The sequence below is a fragment of the Gopherus flavomarginatus genome, chromosome 8, assembly GCF_025201925.1.
Source record: "Gopherus flavomarginatus isolate rGopFla2 chromosome 8, rGopFla2.mat.asm, whole genome shotgun sequence".
NCBI lineage: Eukaryota > Metazoa > Chordata > Testudines > Testudinidae > Gopherus > Gopherus flavomarginatus.
The window spans coordinates 2,115,135-2,127,816 of record NC_066624.1 but is presented as its reverse complement, the minus strand read 5'-3'; the positions used below and the strand labels follow the sequence as shown (position 1 = coordinate 2,127,816).

Here is a 12,682-nt window from a genome sequence, read left to right as displayed (position 1 = left end):
CTTCGCTCCCAGCAGTAAAGAGGGATTTGGAAAGGCTCAGGTGTAACAAACACTGTGCTTAGATCAGAGCCAGGGAGGATAAAAACAGCTTTCAAAGCCCCACATGAAATGAGTTTATTTTTTCCCCTTTGGGCTCAGCTCACCAAGTAACCCAGGCCAGGAGTGAGGTGCTGCAGAATACACAGACAGGTGCAACCCCATTTACTGTTCATTGTCTTGGCAAGAAGTGCACATTTTCCACATTTCTCTGTTTAAATTACTTCCTGCTTTATATTCTTATTTATTCATGCTCTGCTCCAACTACAAACAGGGCCTGAAGTTCCTTCCCAAAAAACTGGGGGAAATGAGCATGAATTCCAGCATGGTTTACTGTATGCCATACATACATGGCGGTCCCAGGGGATGCTAATGATGGAGTGTGGCGTGTTTTAAGCACTTCTTGATCATTCTCTGGAGTCTCGTTATCCAAATCAAAGCAGAATATACACTACTCAGATAAAACCCACATATCCTGCCACTTATCCCAAGAGTTGGCTGGAAGAATACCGAAGCTTTTCCTGGTTCCATGGGACATGAGGCTATATATCCTTTTCAGTTTGTGATTACCAGCTTCTCAGATTCATTTACTTAATGAGAGGGCAATGCTACTATACTCAATTACATATGTTACTGGGGCAGCCTTTAGTCCAGTATCTCTTCATCCATGTGAAATTCCGAGGGGACACAAGCCTATGAAATTATTTCCTAAACTCTCACTTTCAGGCAGATTCTGCCATTTCTCAGATTCTTTAAAACATTCCAGGCTGAGAAGTCATGTAGTGTGGGGAAAAAACATGTGCTATCTCCCTTGTTAAAAGCACAGAAAATGTTTCATGCAGCAGTAATATATTGCAATTGAGGCATTTTCTATTAACCATACTTTCTTATATTCACTTTAAAGTTTCATACCTGCCACAGACTATACAAAAATAGAAAGCAATTACATATAGTTTTAACATTACTGCTCTGCATTATTCTCTAGGGAACTTAAGGCTTTAATGACTCTTATTCCTCTCTCTTATCTGAAGAGCAAAGTATTTATAAGCCTGAAACACCACACCACTAGATGTAAAACTATGTATTTCTCTTTCGCTAATTTACTTCCTCCTAACTTACGTCCATAGATAACCAATTCAGAAATGTCCCTGTCATCTTGTGAGTCATATAAATGAGCATATGTAAAAGTCTTCATCACAGTTGAGAGGTGCCAAATATCTTGTTTAATCATTGCAATTTTCCATGATTACCCTCTTCTTTTACAGAACAGAGTGCACTTGGGATCTTTTTACAGGGTGGACATGGGTTCTGACTACAGGAGCAGCAGCACTCAAGGGCAGTGCTGCAAACTTTCATGACTTGATCATGACTCTCATGGTTCTTTTCTTAAATACCAAGCTCCTGGAGTCACGTTATTAAACTAGATTCTCAGCTTTCATTAAAACCCTCCACAAGCTTCTAGCCCTCATGTTTTTGGAGAAAAACTTTAAAATGTGATGCCCTAAGGAGCAAAAAAAACAAGATGATGAATAAAAATTACCCAAAATTGATTATTTTTTAAAATCTCATGATGTTTTAAGGTCTGTTTTAGGATTTTTGAAAGCCTGGAGTTGGCAGTATGGCAATGGCAATTCCACAAGTAAACAATGCTCCCCACATCCCTAAAGATGATAAAATAGACAATCCTGATATAGAATATACTCTGTTCTGTACTTGGAAAGAAGCTGGATGATGTTTTCATGTATTACAGTGATAACGAAATATGTTCTACTTCGTCAATAACTAGAGAGGATGCTAAATAATTCTAAATTATTCCTAGGGTAAGAATAAAAGTCAGTTTTCAGAATGGAGAGAGGTAAATAGTGATGTCCCCCAGGGGGCTGTACTAAGCCCAGTCCTATTCAACATATTCATACATGATCTGGAAAAAGGGGTAAACAGTGAGGTGGCAAAATTTGCAGATGATACAAAACTACTCAAGACAGTTAAGTCCGAGGCAGACTGCAAAGAGCTACAAAAGGATCTCTCAAAACTGGGTGACTGGGCAACAAAATGGCAGATGAAATTCAATGTGGATAAATGCAAAGTAATGACATTGGAAAACATAATCCCAACTATACATATAAAATGATGGGTCTAAATTAGCTGTTACCACTCATGAAAGATCTGGGAGTCACTGTGGATGGTTCTCTGAAAACATGCAGATGTGGTCACCTCATCTCAAAAAAGATATATTGGAATTGGAAAAGGTTCAGAAAATGGCAATGAAAATTAGGGGTATGGAACAATTTCCATATAAGGAGAGATTAATAACACTGGGACATTTCAGCTTTGAAAAGAGATGACTAAGGGGGGATATGACACAGGTCTAAAAATTATAACTGGTGTGGAGAAAGTAGATAAGGAAATATTATTTACTCCTTATAACACAAGAACTAGGGGTCACCAAATGAAATTAATAGGCAATGGGTTTAAAACAAAAAAAAAAGGAAGTATTTCTTCACACAGTGCAGTCAACCTGTGGGACTCTCTGCCAGAGGATGTTGTGAAGGCCAAGACTATAACAGGGTTCAAAAAAGAACTAGATAAATTCATGCAGGACAGGTCCATCAATGGATATTAGCCAGGATGGGCAGGGATGGCGTCTCTAGCCTCTGTTTCCCAGAAGCTGGGAATGAGCGACAGGGGATGGATCACTTGATGATTCCCTGTTCTGTTCACTCCCTCTGGGGCACCTGGCATTGACCATTGTCAGTAGACAGGATACTGGGCTAGAGGGACCTTTGGTCTGACCCAGCATGGCCGTTTTTATGTTCTTAAACAGCAACTGCTTAAGTTAATAAAAAATGTTTTTAATCCCTCACAATTGGATAACTTGCGCCTAGGAGTATTAAAAGAATTGGCTAAGGAAATCTCGGAACCATTCATGTTATTTTTTAAATGAAGCTTGAAGCAGTGAATACGTTCCAGGGGACTGGAGAAAGGCTCCCTTCATGGCAATATTTAAAAAGCGTAAATGGGACGGCTATCAGCTGGTTAGACTGGTATCTTATCCATCTGGGCAAAATCCTGGAAAGGTTGATATGGGACTGTAAAGGCGCGGGACTCACCCCTGCGGCGCCTCCTGCTGGCTGTCCAGGGAATTAGCTCTTTTCCAGCTGTCGAAGGGCCCTCTGCAGGCCGGTGTCCCGCTGCCGCTTGGCCCCCGTGTCCTCCCTGGACCCGGTGCCCCGTTATCTGCGGTGCCGCCCTCTGGCAGTAACCCCTCAGTCTTAGGGTCTTCCCTCCCCAGGGACCCTCACCCTCTATTCCCACCTCACCTCAGTATACGGCTACTGCCAGTCAATGTCTAGCCCCAGGCCCTGGGGCAGACTGCAGTATCATCCTACTCACCACTGGCAAGGAGAGTTTGGATCTGCTGCCTTGGCCTACCCCTGAGCTGCCCTCTGCAACCCCCAGTACCTATTAGCCCAATGCTAGGCCACAGCCTGGGGCTTTCCAGGCTGGAGCTCCCCAGCTCCTCAGCCTTTCCCCAGCCCTGCTTCACTCTAGGTATCTTGTCTCCAGCTCCCTGCAGCCAGGTCTGTCTCCCTCTACCACGAGAGAGAGACTCCCCCTGCTTCTGGCCCACTGCCCTCTTATAAGGACCAGCTGGGCCCTGATTGCACTGGCTACAGCTGTGGCTGCTTTCCCCATCAGCCCAGCTTTTCTCTGCCCCAGCCCTCTCCCGGGCTGCTTTAATCCCTTCAGAGCAGCAGCGGGGTGACCACTCCGCTACAGGGACGCAATCAGTAAAGAATTAAAGGATGGTATCTCAATTAATACCAATCAATATGGTTTTATGGAAAAAAGGTATTGGCAGACAAACTGATACTGTTTTTGATGAGATCACAAGTTTGGTTAATAAAGATAATGGTGTTGATATAATATACTTAGACTTCTGTAAGGTATTTAGTCCCGGATGAGCACTGTACAAATCAATGTATCCCATATTAAATGGATTAAAAACTGGTTAGCTAACCACAAAAAGTAACCGCAGTTATACAATAGCAATAGAGACCAATCTGGATCCCCTGATGGGCTCCTTTGATCAATACACGTTTTAACCCAGCCAAACGCAAGATCTGACATCTAGGAATATCGAATGTAGGTCACACTCCTAGGATTGGGGACTGTATCCTAGAAAAGCGGTGATCTGAAAAGGACTTGGAGATCACACTAGCTAGCCAACGGAGCAAGAGCTCCCAAGGCGATGCGGCAGCTAGGAGGGAAAATGATCACTGGATGCCAGAGCAGGGTAACATTGAATAAGAGTAAAGAGGTGGTATTAAGTGAGACCATGCCTGGATACTGCAACAACTCTGGGCCTATGGTCCACATTTCAACAGGGTTGTGGAGAGATCTGGCATGCCAGGGGGTCAGGGCAGAGGATGGAGCTAATGGGGTCCCCTGGGTTAAATTCAGAGGTTGAGGCCTGTAACAAGGTTGTGTGTTTAAGCAGTTGTAGTGAGTAAGTAGGAGCAGCTGTGTGTGACCCTGGCCAGGAAGCAGAGGGATGTTCATTTCCTGGGCCCAGGACGGACTGGATTTCTGCAGAAGCCTGTTTGTTGTGTGTTCTTAATGCTGTTCAGAGAAACAAGACTTTGTGTATATTTCTGTAAATAAACAGAGTGCGTCAAAGATTACACCAAGTCCATGTCACCGATTTCTCATCCAAAGGGAACCATCCCACAAGGCCTTGAACTTCAGCTTTCTGCTTAGTGGCACACTCCAGGCATGGTAATAAATACTGAGAACGGAGACTAACAGAGTGCTGAGTAGTCTGACACTTTACTGTCTCCTGGAAATTCACTGACGGGGACTTTCTGACTCAGACTGACAAACTGCAGCAGAGTTGGCTGTTACAGTACAAGCCTCTCATCTCACGAGCTGCATCCACTAACTGATAAATGACTGGATTTTATACCAGCTCCAGCAATTATGGCCATTACAATATTATCTATAACAGAATTTTTAATTCCTGTGTTAGATTCTGCTTTCTAATCACCAGGGCAATGACTTGTGGCCTTGAAAGGATTTCTGAGAAGAGTGAAAATTTAAATCCAAACTTGAATTAACAATTTGATTTAGAGGACAGATGGCTGGATATCATTTTTAGAATTTTTAAAGGATAAGGCATTCCCTTTGAGTGACTTTGTCAGATACAGTATTTCATAACATTCTTTCTAATAATGCAGGTTATTTGCTTAAAAGAAATTGGAAGAAACACATTTACATTTCCAGAGGTAATGTCTATTCACTTAGAGAAGTCATCAGTATACTAGAGCTTGATCTGCCTTCATTGAGTCTATATGCAAAATAAATGTTTCTCTTCATTGTTAGAGACAAGTGGTACCTTGGAAATCTCACTATTGTTCTCAGCTTGCAGCATAAGTGTCTTTAGCCATGTTCTGGAATTCCAACCCAAAATGCTCAGTGCATTAGTAAAGCAGTGATGTAATTGATTGAACTGCATTAGTAACTATGTATGAAGAAATCCCTTAATAGATTTTAACACAAACTGAGAATTGGTCTCCATAAACAGTACTCAGAAAGCAGATGTTCATAACCCATTGTCAAAACAAAAGGCCCCCAAGTCTAACAAAACGTACATTTTTATACTCCTCCCTAGTCATCTATCCAAGTTTCCACTTCTTGTAAGCTTCCTTTTCGTGTTTAAGCTCACCGAAGCTTTCTCCTTTAAGCCAAGCTGGTCACCTGCCATATTTGCTATTCTTTCTGAGCATCGGGATGGTTTATTCCTGCATCCTCAATAAGGCTTCTTTAAAATACAGGCAGCTCTCCTGGACTCCTTACCCCCTCATGTTATTCTCCCAGGGGATCCTGCCCATCAGTTCCCTGAGGGAGTCAAAGTCTGCTTTTCTGAAGTCTGGGGTCCGTATTCTGCTGCTCTCCTTTCTTCATTTTGTCAGGATCCTGAACTCGACCATCTCATGGTCACTGCTGCCATGTTGCCACCTACTTCTACTTCCCCTACCAATTCTTCCCTGTTTGTGAACAGCAGGTCAAGAGGAGCCTGGCCCCTAGTTGATTCCTTCAGCACTTGCACCAGGAAGTTGTCCCCAACACTCTCCAAAAACTTCCTGGATTGTCTGTGCACTGCTGTATTGCTCTCCCAGCCAATGTCAGGGTAATAGACGTCCACCATAAGAACCAGGGCTTGTGATCTGGAAACTTCAATTAGTTGTCCGAAGAAAGCCTTGTCTACCTTCTCCTCCTGGTCTGGTGGTCTATAGCAGACGCCTACCATAACATCACCCTTGTTGCTCTTGCCTCTAAACTTAACCCAGAGACTCTCCTCCAGTTTCATACTGGAGCTCTGAGCAATCATACTGCTCTCTTCCACACAGTGCAACTCCTCCACCTTTTCTCCCCTGCCTGTCCTCCCTGAACAGTTTATATCCATCCATGACAGTGCTCCAGTCATGTGAGTTACCCCACCAAGTCTCTCTTATTCCAATCACATCATAGTTCCTTGACTGTGCCAGGACTTCCAGTTCTTCTTGCTTGTTTCCCAGGCTTCTTGCATTCATGTACAGGCACCTAAGAAAACTAGTCGATTGCCCTGCTTGCTCAGTATGGATCAGGAGGCCTCCCCTTTTGCACTCTCCTCATTGTGTTTCGTCCTGGTATCCCACTTCCTCACTTACCTCAGGGTTTAGGTCTCCATCCCCCAGCTAACCTAGTTTAAGCCCTCCTCACTAGGTTAGCCAGCCTGCCCGCAAAGACGATCTTCATTAGGTGGACTCCATCTCTTCCTAGCAATCCTTCTTCCTGGAACAACACCCCACAGTCGAAGAATCCAAATCCCTCTCTCTGACACCGCCTGTGCAACCATGCATTTACCTCCACAATTCGATAGTCCCTACCTGGGCCTTTTCCTTCAACAGGGAGGATGGACAAGAACACCACTTGTGCCTCAAACTCCTTTATCCTTCTTCCCAGAGCCACGTAGTCTGCAGTGACCTGCTCACGGTCATTCTTGGCAGTATCATTGGTGCTCACGTGGAAAAGTAGGAAGGGGTAGTAGTCCGAGGGCTTGATCATTCTCAGCAGACAGTCCATTGTGATGAGTTTGGTCACAGGGATCACCTTGGGACTGTCAACTGATATTCTGAAATTATCTTTGAGCCCAGGACTTCCAGAGCCCTGTCTTGTGAGCCAGACACACTAGCTTGCTGGAACACGGACCCAGGGTCCGGTCCACACCCCCAAAGCTGCAGACTAACTAAAAACAGCTCAGCAAGCTACCTGTCTCCAGCACCCAGACACCCACGTCCCAATAGGATCCAAACCCCAAATAAATCTGTTTTACTCTATTAAAGCTTATACAGGGTAAATTCATAAATTGTCTGCCCTTTAGAACACTGATAGGGAGATATGCACAGCTGTTTGCTCCCCCAGGTATTAATCACTTACTCTGGGTTTATCAATAAACAAAAGTGATTTTATTAAGTATAAAAAGTAAGAATTAAGTGGTTTGAAGTAATAACAGACAGAACAAAGTAAGTCACAAAAGCAAAATAAAACAAACTCATAAGTCTCAGCCTAATACATTAAGAAATTGATTACAGGTAAATCTCACCCTCAAAGATGTTCCAATAAGCTTCTTTCACAGACTAGACTCCATCCTAGTCTGAGCCCAATTCTTTCCCCAGTACAGTCTTTGTTAGACATCTCAGGTGGTAAGCAGGGATTTTCTCATGACTGGCAGCCTCTTTGTCCTGCTCCACCCCCTTGTATAGCTTTGGCACAAGGCAGGAATCTTTTGTCTGTGTCTTTCATACTTTTTCTAGATCATGAGTTTGAGTTCAGCATAGGACAGCGATGATCAAAAGTCAGTGTCATCCTGACAGCTCTTTGATGGCCTACATGAAATTAATTGGTCGTCTTACTTTAATTCTGAGCGGACAAGAGTCCACATCACAAGTGGCAGCCTCAGCAGGGAGGCTGAGAATAGAATGGTCATAGGAGGAGAATTACATTCACAGCCCTAGAAGTTATCTTTCCAGGGCAGAGTGATGCTTGGAAATCTTGCAGGACCGCTGTCTCAGGTACATCTGTTCTGTTGACTAAAGGTTTTTGCAGGTAGCAAGCTCACACAACATCACTCTGACAGAAGCTTATGGCTCCATCCTGAAGTGTGTAATTTTTAGTATGAATTTATTCAGTAGATTTGATTGTAATTGTGATGTTAGCAGTAGATTTAGTGATTTGCACTTTAGGCAACAGTCTTCCATTGCCTCATAACTTGCGGGTTTCCAGACGACTAATTTTTTAAACACATTTCTATGTATGAAAAAGAATATTGAGAAACTGAAAATCTGTCAGTACACCTGGAAACAACACAATAAATGATCTTTTCAATCTTGCTACAATGGACAGGGCTGCCTTCAGTATGGCCATATTTAATTCAGTGTAACTGCATAGTCAGAGTACATGGATTCATTTGTTATCCTTGAATCACCAAAGTCCTTTTTTGTTAAAGTGCCATTAAGAGGATTAGGTATACAAGGTTATGTATAATACCAACAACTGGCTGGTTAAGGTTTCTATTCTGCAAAACACTTAAGCCTGTGATTAACTTTAAGCTTAAAATCAAGCCTGTACTTAAGAGCATTGCTGGATCAGGGCCAGAGTGATCAGCACCTTCCATGAGTGAACCCTTAATTAGCAATAGCTCATTGATTTAATCTACTTATCCTCTGAGCTAGCTGTTCATTTCCTTCCACACAGGTTTGAATCCCGGGAGACAAGGTCATAAGAACGCTGGAGCTGAAGGTGGGGATGTGGAGGGGGGAAACAAAGGTGCTATAGTTTGAAGTGTAACAATTATTTGACCTTGTGTTTCCTCACAGACTTGCAAATAATTTAAAGATTCATCTCTATAATAAGGGACACTTTTCTGCAGCTTTAACAAGAGCAGGTGTGACTGGTTATAGTTACATATACGTAATATAAACATATAATAAAATACATACTATAGACAGTGCTGTTCATTATTAGAAGTGTAACACAACCCTAGTCATTGCTGTGGTCCTGATTCAGTGCAACACCGATGCACATGCTTATGTCCCAATAACTTGGCTAGAAAGTTAAGCTAAGCCTAGGCTCAAATGCTTTGCTGACTTCTGACCTATAAAAATAAAGCAGTGAATTAACCCTATTTCACACGGCCCAGGGTATTTCATAGTGTGGATTCTGTGAGAGATAAGCCATTGTCAAGTTAGTGACATTTCACTTGTCTGATGACAAGGTTAAAAGCCAGCCCAGCTGGACTGACAGCTCCCCTGAAAACAGCTGGAAATGATGACTGTGGAGGAAATATATCTAGGATCCCTGTCACACTGAAATGTGTCTACTTTTTATTTCAGCCCTTTCTTGCTCACGGAACAAGAGGTTTTCTTGGTCCTACAAAACCCAGGATCTAGGCTACTTATTCCTGAGTGCCATTTGTTGGCACCTTGTCCATTAACTGTTTACATACACTCATTTAAAGAGCTCTCCTATAAAAGTGTGCACATGGTGGTGTGGTCACAAATGGAAGAACCAGAAGCCTTTGTCATGACACAAGAAGTCCCAGTTTGGAATTTCCTTGTGACAGTCTCAGGTAAGGAAGCTTTCACTAAGGGTGTCTGAACTTGTGTGATACAGAGAGAACACCTCAGTCAGCTTACTCACTGGAATCCTTTGTTAATGGGTATTGTTTACTTAGCTAATAACAAGGAAATCAAAGCCAGGCGGTTATTACCTTTTCTAAATGGATTCTAGTTACTCCAACCAAAATGCAAGCAAATCCAAATTTCTAATAAAAGAAATTCTAGATCACCCTAAGAATGCATACAATTCTAGTCAAGTCCATATTCTGCTGTAATGATCTGCTGACCCTTCTAATAGAGAGACAGGCCACTTTCTAAGCTTCCAGAGCTACCGCGCAAGGATTCCCACAATGTTCCCACTCACTCTCCCACCTTAAAGGGCTGTTGCTCATAATTGTCTTTGCAACGATGTCAACACTGTAAAACTAGGGCTGGGCAAAAAAATTCAGCGGAGCCACGAGCTGACCTGATGCTTTGCTCACTCCTTCAGCTCAAACCTTTCACAGTGTTTGAGAAATAACTTGGCTCGGGATGCGTCTGAGCCCCTCTCCTGGGGCAACTCTCCGTGGGCCCTTCCCCAGCTCCTCCCCTCCCTGTGGTTCCACTCAGAATTCTGCTTCCCGTCGCATGCACATGCACAGCCAGACATGCGTAGCTTCATAGCCAGGGATCCTGCCATATCGCCCTATTATGTATATTGCAGCAGTACTCACAGGCCACTGGCAGAATCAGGCCCCATTGTGCCGGGGAGAAGAGGGCTTCAAACAAATGAAAAGTCAGTCTCTGACCCAAAAATGCCTAAAATTGGAGGGCCAGATCCTGCCACCTTTACTCATGCTACTACCCATGGGAGTAAACACTGCTCCGCGTGAGCATGGACAGCAGAATTTGCCCCGCATGCCTGAAGAGCTCATCCCCACAGCACCTGTCAGCCCCCAAAGCTACCGCAAGCAGAGATATCAGACGGATAACTCAGCCTCCCATCTCAAAAGTGCATTGTGTTGCTGAATGAGGGGGTGTCATGTGGGCCTCTCGCCATGACTCGCTTCCAGAGCTGAGGGCAGAAGCAGCCACTGCATGCCGCACGGGGCAGACTGATTTTCACCCGCTCTCTCAGCAGGAATGCTCAGTGCAGGGCTGAGCTCTCCCGGCTGAGACTCCACTGGCACTCTGCCGCAGCAACGCCACCCCCAGAAACAACTCCCACTTCTCTTGCTTTGTAACACTAAGTCCATGGGCGCGTTCCCTGCATGGGCTGGTTACGCCATGGAGCGGAGAGAGGGTTTACACACTGGTAGATTTAGGGCGATCTACTTCCCACTTGCTTAATCAAGATTACAATATACTTGTTATTTGCCATTCAGGTGCAGCTGTTTGCCACCAGTTCTGCCCTCCAGCTTCCATAGATGGTCTCCCCTAAACTAGGGTAGCAGATAACTCAGCCCATTCTAATTGGAACATGAAAGCTGGGCTCTCTACTGTCTCGCACATTAGATGCCAGTTTGTGCAAAAGGGGCTACCAGCTTGCACTGGCTCCAGAACACATGTTTTGCACTGAGTCTGATCAGGACAGCCAGCTCTGCAATCTGCGTTCTGCTCCCTCTTGGGTGGAAGCCCAATGCAGAGGGACAGCATAAGACTCATCCATCACTGAAATCCCTCTTCAGCCAGCAAACCTTGCATAATTCTGACCCCTAACATGCTTGCCCTCTATTGTCTGGTTCTGCACAGCTGATAGACATAACTACAGTTCCAAATTCCTGCATCTTTTGGACACTAATAGACCACATTCACTACATGTGGCTTTTCCAAGGAGATGGCTAACTTGTCAAATCAAATGACAGAATGTTAAAGGAAGCCGTATAGCACCTGTTATTGGTACTGCCTAGATACCTGTTGTCAAAAGCTCTACATGGGAATCAGACAAACTGACACTAGCGTGCCTCTGTCCTGCAGCACTTGTATCCTGTAACATGCGCATGGTTCTGAAACAGGTGCACAAAGGCACCCACAATGATTTTAATCTTTGCACTCAGAAGGATTTAAAAGACCACCACCAAGCCACTCTGGTGCCATCATCCTGCAGTCCTGACCCCTGGTAGAATCATAGAACCACAGGGTAAGAAGGGACCACAAGGGCCATCTAGTCTGACTCCCTGCCAAGATGCAGTAATTTTCTTCCTGGCTGTGAGCTGTCACCAAAGAACTGAGTGGCTCGGTCAGTTCTGGCTGGCTGAATGCCGAGTACTCCTCACTAACCTGGAATCATGGGCAGGAGTCCCCTGTGAGAGAAAGTGGTACAGGACGAGGTCATTACATTTCATAGAGAAGCTGCAATGTCCCAAGAGTTATACAGCACCAGAGGCGGAATGAGGCTCATATATATGTTCACCTATGGATGAAGCCCTATTGTTTTAAATAGCACAAAGTGAGAACTCACTGTTCAGAACCAAAACAACCACAGGATGTTACCTGCATGTGATTTTGCCTCCTTAAGGAGACTGCCCCGAATTCATATATATGGACACTACAGAGGTATTTGTAATCTTCTTCCTCTTACACAAGCAGGACAGATTAGAAAAAGGAAGAAGTGGAAAAGTCTGTCATGTGGTTCCAGTGTTTAAATAGCACTCTGATCTTCTACCACTCTTGCTGTTCCTGTTTGGTCTCCTGATTTGGGATGGGAAAGGACTTTTATCACAAAGAGCCCATCATACATCAAGAGGACTATTATCAAAAAAAATTATACTTCAAAAGTTGAAGATGGATTGGTCATGGATAACAATTGCACTGGGCTGATATCTTCAGCACAGTGGGAGCAGAGAGAGGGCTTATTGCCAGTTTGTTAATAGGAGTAAAGAATGGAAATCGAAGTACTCACAGAGCATGACAAAATTCAAGCTCTAGTTACAAACTTGTCTAGTCTGTGGACTCCCACATCTGAGAAGTTGTAATAAAACTGGGTATTTTATTGCTATGGATCAATT

At 43.9% G+C, this 12,682-nt stretch overlaps 1 protein-coding gene across 9 annotated transcripts in view; it reads right to left on the bottom strand.

Annotated features, from left to right (window-relative positions):
- Positions 1-12,682, bottom strand: part of HTR2C (5-hydroxytryptamine receptor 2C) — a 433,471-nt gene that overhangs the window by 25,652 nt on the left and 395,137 nt on the right. The gene's annotated exons all lie outside the window — the stretch shown is intronic.